Source organism: Podarcis muralis, chromosome 9 (genome assembly GCF_964188315.1).
Source record: "Podarcis muralis chromosome 9, rPodMur119.hap1.1, whole genome shotgun sequence".
Classification (NCBI taxonomy): Eukaryota; Metazoa; Chordata; class Lepidosauria; order Squamata; family Lacertidae; genus Podarcis; species Podarcis muralis.
Genome location: NC_135663.1, coordinates 54,403,589 through 54,410,170, shown reverse-complemented (window position 1 = coordinate 54,410,170; position 6,582 = coordinate 54,403,589).

Sequence of the window (6,582 nt, the reverse complement as noted above, 5' to 3'; positions counted from 1 at the left end):
AAGAATCATTTCTGAGACGTTTGATTTCTACATGGTGACTGCATTTTGTATAATTTGGTGTGTCTGAAGGGCTGGGAAGTGGGGTGGAGGGGGGTAAAAAAAAAAAGCAGATGCTCATCTATTTGTAATGGTCCAGAAAGCAGCACTAAATTGAACTAGAATTACTTTCAACCTTTCCAAGCACCTAATTTGACTTTAAAAATAATCACAGCATAAATGGTCTTATATCACTTGGAGAAAATCTATGTACCATTTATGGATGAAGAGAACAATTTCCTCTGCTTAATAATCACTGAGTAATGTGGACCAAAAAATAAAATAAAAATCCCATAAATCATAAAGCACCTCATTTCTTCCCACTCCTGCTTTTTACCCTCTCCTCTGAGGACCATGTTTATGTATGCATTTCAGTGCAAGGAAGTCCAATTAAACTCACTGAAACTTCCTTCTGAGTGCACAAGACTGCAGTAAATCCCACCCATTTCAGCTAAGGAGGATGAACTGCATGCTTAACTCTACCATGAAACCAATGGGATTTTAAAGTCCTTAACTCTGACAGGATTTCTCCCTGTACTTGAATACATATGTGTTGGGCAGGGAGTTCAAACATGCTAGGGGTATGTTTATTTGGTAACTCCCATTTTGGATTGCAACTCAGTTGTCTGTTTCCTCCAAAACAGATAATAATAATAATAATAATAATAATAATAAGAAGAAGAAGAAGAAGAAGAAGAAGAAGAAGAAGAAGAAGAAGAAGTAGTTATTTATAGCCCGCCCATCTGGCTGAGTTTCCCCAGCCACTCTGGGCAGCTCCCAATCGAGTGTTAAAAACAATACAGCAATAAATATTAAAAACTTCCCTAAACAGGGCTGCCTTCAAATGTCTTCCAAATATCGGGTAGTTGTTTATCTCTTTGATATCTGATGGGAGGGCATTCCACAGGGCAGGCACCGCTACAGAGAAGGCCCTCTGTCTGGTTCCCTGTAACCTCACTTCTCGCAGTGAGGGAACCGCCAGAAGGCCCTTGGTGCTAGACCTCAGTGTCTGGGCTGAACGATGGGGGTGGAGACACTCCTTCAGGTATACTGGGCCGAGGCCGTTTAGGGCTTTAAAGGTCAGCACCAACACTTTGAATTGTGCTCGGAAATGTACTAAGAGCCGATGCATATCTCTCAGGACCGGTCTTATATGATCCCGGGGGCCACTCGCAGTCACCAGTCTAGCTGCCGCATTCTGGATTAGCAGTCACCTTCAAAGGTAGCCCCACGTAGAGCGCATTGCAGTAGTCCAAGTGGGAGATAACTAGAGCATGCACCATTCTGGTGAGACAGTCTGCAGGCAGGTAGGGTCTCAGCTTGCGTACCAGATGGAGCTGGTAGACAGCCGCCCTGGACACAGAATTGACCTGCGCCTCCATGGACAGCTGCAAGTCCAAAATGACTCCCAGGCTGCATACCTGGTCCTTCAGGGGCACAGTTACCCCTTTCAGGACCTGGGAGTCCCTTTACATAGGACAAACTATTTAAAAGGCTGTCAGAGACCAGCCCTGTCTTCGAAGGGTTCCTGTTTTGAAGGCCACCCTGTTAAAAGTCTGGTTTAAAGATTAAAAAAGAAAAAGAGAAGAAAGGAGAGCAGGAACCTTGTAGGTGCCCATCAACTGTTAGCGTCTGGAGAGCAGAATAAGCAGGCACACAGGTCCCCTGGTCATAGTCTTCCCCACCATGGTGAGATTACTTAATTTGCACCTGCACTTATAAGTCAGTATGTGAGGATTTTATGATGGCCCCTCCTGTCAACTTTGATGGTTCTTCATCTTTAAACTGGACTTGGGCTAGAGGTTCTTCAAATGGGGAGTATCTTCTCCAAAGTATGACATGTGGCCATCTCGTGCCTCACTTCTTCTGCTTCCCCAGCATTTTGAACACTAAATTGGGTCAAGTCTGCCTGGCACCTAGTTGAGTTGTGGTCACTTCTGATCACTGAGGAACGGGAATAGGGAAGATGAGGTCATTAATATCAGTTTGTATACACAAAGACTGTTTGGTTGCGGAAACCTCCTGATCCTTCAAGCGCACATTGGAAGAAGCATTTAAAAGGCCGAAGCTTAGAAGAAGAATTAAGAATACATCAAAGCCCTGTAGTAATTAAAGTCAGAAATGAGCTTTTGTGGTCTAAAGGGAAAGTGCTGGGTCCAGGAAGTGGTCAATTTGGTTTCATGAAGGATAGTTCTAAGCCTGTTGCTAAAAAGGAACTTGCTTTGGCCACGTGAAGGTGTGAAGCAGAAAAACAAGCAATGAATTATGGTCAGGCTAAAGATAACGTCAAAAACAAGAATTAATGCATCACAAATGAAGGGAAGCAAGTGTTTCTGGAATAGGTGGTTGAGAAAGGACAGCTGTCTGGGATGTTTTTTTAAGGGCTTCTGATTCTTTCAGGTCTCTCCCCACTCGGATGTATTTAAAGGAATTGGACAAAATCCACACACACATTGCTGTTTTGTCATGGTGGGATAATGCACTACTACTGCCCTCCACATGCTGGAGGGAAAAGCAGAAGTAGCTATCCCACCTTCCTCCTGAAGGAGCCCAGGGCAGAACTTTTCATGTCAGAACATTCTTTTCCAATGGCCACCAAAGCAGTCATGAAGGAGGAATGAGGCCAGGGAGTGTGGTCGCTGTTGTCTCCTTCACGTGACAGCAATCTCACACATGATGACACCTAAATATGGTCAGTGCTGTTTTTCTAGAAAAAGAGGTGCCGGAACTCACCACGAATACCTCCCTCATTCTCTTACAATGGCAATGGTGCCCACCTGAGAGGTGCCGGAACAGAGTTCCGACAAGTTCTGGCTGAAAAGAAACCCAACCTGGTTATGGTTGCTATAATTCATTCCCAGGTTCTCTTGGTGGTGGCTGGCGCCTGTTGGGAAAGGTAGGGCAGAAGGCAAGGAGGCCAACAGTAGGTGGAGCCAGAGGAAACGACAGGAAGGAACAACTAGTACTAACTGCATCTCCATCCTCCTTCCTGCTGAGCCCTACAAGGGCAACACTGAGACTAAGATGGAGGAAGCAGAGGCAAACCCTGGGCAGGTTATAAGTAAGAAGGCAGACAGGAGGGGGCTGGCTGAAGCTGATGGGGCAGTGCCCCATTTGCCCTAATAGACCAGCTTTCACTGGTTTCTCTCTTCTCCATAGAGCCAAGCCTGAGTCATACAAGACATTTGTTTGATGCAGCCATTGTGGATCTGTTGATGGTGGCTTCTTAATTCATACAACCTCCTGAATCGGCTATGCGGGCACATAAGACTTGCACACAGCTAGATTGCACCACAAGTCTATCTTCATCTTGTGTACAGTTTCCAACAGAGGCCAGCCAAACACAGGTTAATGGCTCCAGTGCAACACCCCAATCTTCCAAGTTGCCACGACACAGCAGTTTTTTGTCTTCCTCCCTAAACAACTATTTGCTGGTCCAGCAGCTCATAGAATTGGAATGCCAGCTAATGGAATTAATTGATTGAGCAAGAATGGTGAGAAGCACATTAGTACAAAAATTACAAAAAAAAAAAAAAAAAAAAGCAATTAGAATGCTGGTTTCAGAAGAGAGAGACAAAAAAATAAAAAATCTTTCAGATAATTATTTTTCACTCACCTGTTAAAGTTGGCTTCACTGCCTAATAAAATGACAGAACAAATATTAAAAGAAAGAAAAAGAATATCAATAAGCGCACAGAGGGGAACAAAATATTGACTCAGAAGCAAGTGTTGGACAGAAAACGAAAGGCATGTGATGACTCCAATGAATCGTGGACTCCGTGGAGGTTTTATACATCAGGACAACCAGAATTCTTGTTAGTAGGCTCGCCGTAGTGTTAGCTGAAGACAAAGGCCTCATATATACACAGACCAACGTCTGCATTATTACTTCCTGTAGTGTTTGGTCATGTAAAGTGCAGTCTGGGCTGTTGTTGTTTGGGTAAATAAAAATAAAATACACCCTAGTTAATTATAGAGGGCATACATACCACAGTAATAAATACCAAGAGACTCTCATTGGTTGCTTTATCTGTAGAATGTCCAGAGTGGACTTATCACTTGGTAACGTTGTCATAGTGAGAGGGGTGACTCAGAGCATCTCTGAATTTTGCATGAGGGAGTCAAGTGCATACGGAGAAATTTAAGTTTGCACAGCTCCAAGTGGATTAAAGTACCCTGTCCTCCTTGCAAAACAAATCCCCAAAAAAGAAAACAGACTTTTTTCCGGTTAGGAAAGTGACAATGAAATGCATGGAAAGTGTGGAATGAGCAAGTGATTAACAGGAAACAAAGCAAGCAAATCAAGATAAATGCAGGGTGACTGTTCATTGTCACATAACTTTTCCACAAGCAAATCACAGCAAATACTCAATAAAGAAAAGACCAGGTGTAATCTAACCTTTGCATAAGGTTAGTACAAGCACATCAGAACGTAGCCCTCTGAGTATATAACATACATTGAAAGCAACCACCCCAAAGAATCTGTAGTTTACCCCTCACAGAGCTACAATTCCAAGTTTCTTAGTAAGAAGCTGAAGAAGGGTGGATAGACTCCCTTGAGTCACTTGCTCACTTGCTCACTGCCATTCTTTCCCAGCAATCTAAAATACTGTTATGAGATTGTGGGTGCCAGATCCCTCTAAATCCCTGGATTCAGCAAGAGTTAAAATCTAATATGCCAGGTTATCTTCCTGATAAGGTAATTACTTGAGTGACAAACACAGAAAGGGGCGCTCTGTGCCAGATGGCAAATGGGTGGGATCCCTTCTTCAACTCTTGGATAGTTAACAGGACAAAGCCTGAGTTTTAGAGCAAAGTTTGCTGTTATGTGGAAGAAAAGCTACAGGATGGAAAGGGGGGGAGAGAGGGGGGGAGAGGCTGATTTCTGCTGGAACCCAAGCCTGCAGCTATGGGAGAAGCAAGACCCTCTTGGGGGTATTAATGCTACGAACCCCTCCATCAAAGGCTCATCGTATTTATTTTATGTAAACAAAACCGTATATCATAAAGACACCGCGGTCTCCACTGTGCCTCATTTCCAAAAGGAAGCACATGTTTTGAACTCCTGGAATCTTGCACTGATCAGTGATGGGGGTGCACAATAATACATTCTTACTTGATATGTCATTAGATGGCAGGCTGGCGAAAAAGGTGCCCCACATTAGCTGAGTAGTACATACAATTGAACCCCTACCCCCGAGTTCGCCTGCTGTGTTCAGGGGAAAGTTCATAGAGTTTGAAGGGACCACAGGGACCACCTAGTCCAGCCCCTTGCAATGCAAGAATCTTTTGCCCAACATGGGGCTTCAATCCATGACTTGAGATTAAGAGTCTCATTTCTCTACTGTCTGAGAAGAAGAGGAGGAGGAGGAGGAGGAGGAGGAGGAGTAGGAGTTTGGACTTGATATCCCACCTTTCACTCCCTTTAAGGAGTCTCAAAGCGGCTAACAATCTCCTTTCCCTTCCTCCCCCACAACAAACACTGTGAGGTGAGTGGGGCTGAGAGACTTCAGAGGAGTGTGACTAGCCCAAGGTCACCCAGCAGCTGCATGTGGAGGAGCGGAGACATGAACCCGGTTCACCAGATTACGAGACTACCGCTCTTAACCACTATACCACACTGGCTCCCAGCTCCTGTGGCAGATATGCAAGTGTTCCTCAGCAGACCAACTGATGTGGGGAAAGTTTTGTGAAGACCTCTGCCAGAGTCAGCTAAAGCAAGGGAAAGGGGATTCCTGAAGTATTGGGAGGATTGGACAGGAAGTCATAAAAGCATGACTCTTAGTTTAGGGATAGATGGGCAAACAATATAAGCTGTGTGAGAGAGGCCGAATTTTCTGGTAACTATGGAGTGGTGAGCACTGAGAAGTCTAGAAGCATCAACAAGAAGTGACGAGATGGCTGTGGGTCCAGTTAGGTTTTAGAAAATTCATCTCTGTCAGTAAAAACATCTAATTGTCTAAGCTTGCTAGAAGCTTCTAAATAAAATAAGGATGCTCCAGGGAAAATTTGCCTAGGAACCTGTTTTCATTCGCCCCTCGTGACTGTGTTTACTGTTGCCTGCCACTTTGTATCCAAAACTCATATTTAATTGCTCATGCGTCTTTTAAATTCTCAAGGCTTTCTCGCTGAGGGCGATTTGCGGTACAATCGAAGCAAAGCCAATAAAAGGCTGTTTTTGATCATGAGGGAAACAAAGAAGCCCCTTTTTTCTCCTTCTGATTTAAAAGCGCAGCTAACTGCTTCTTTGGAACAAGATGGTGGGAGACAAGCAGATCAAGTTTGACAAGGGAAGAGGCTGACTGGAGGGAAAGCAGCTACAATCATTTTGTAGGATTGGGCTCGTTGTATGGCCTAGTTTAGAGGCAGCCAGTGTGATGATTTCCATGTGAGGTGAGAGACCAATTTCTACCAGGCACAGCCAGCAGGGCCGATTGTGAGGCATGTCCAACAACATCGGGAGGGCATAAAATCATAGAATTGTAGAGCTGAAAGGGACTCAAGTGTCAGCTAGTCCAACCCCTTGCAATGCAGGAAGCTCAGCTA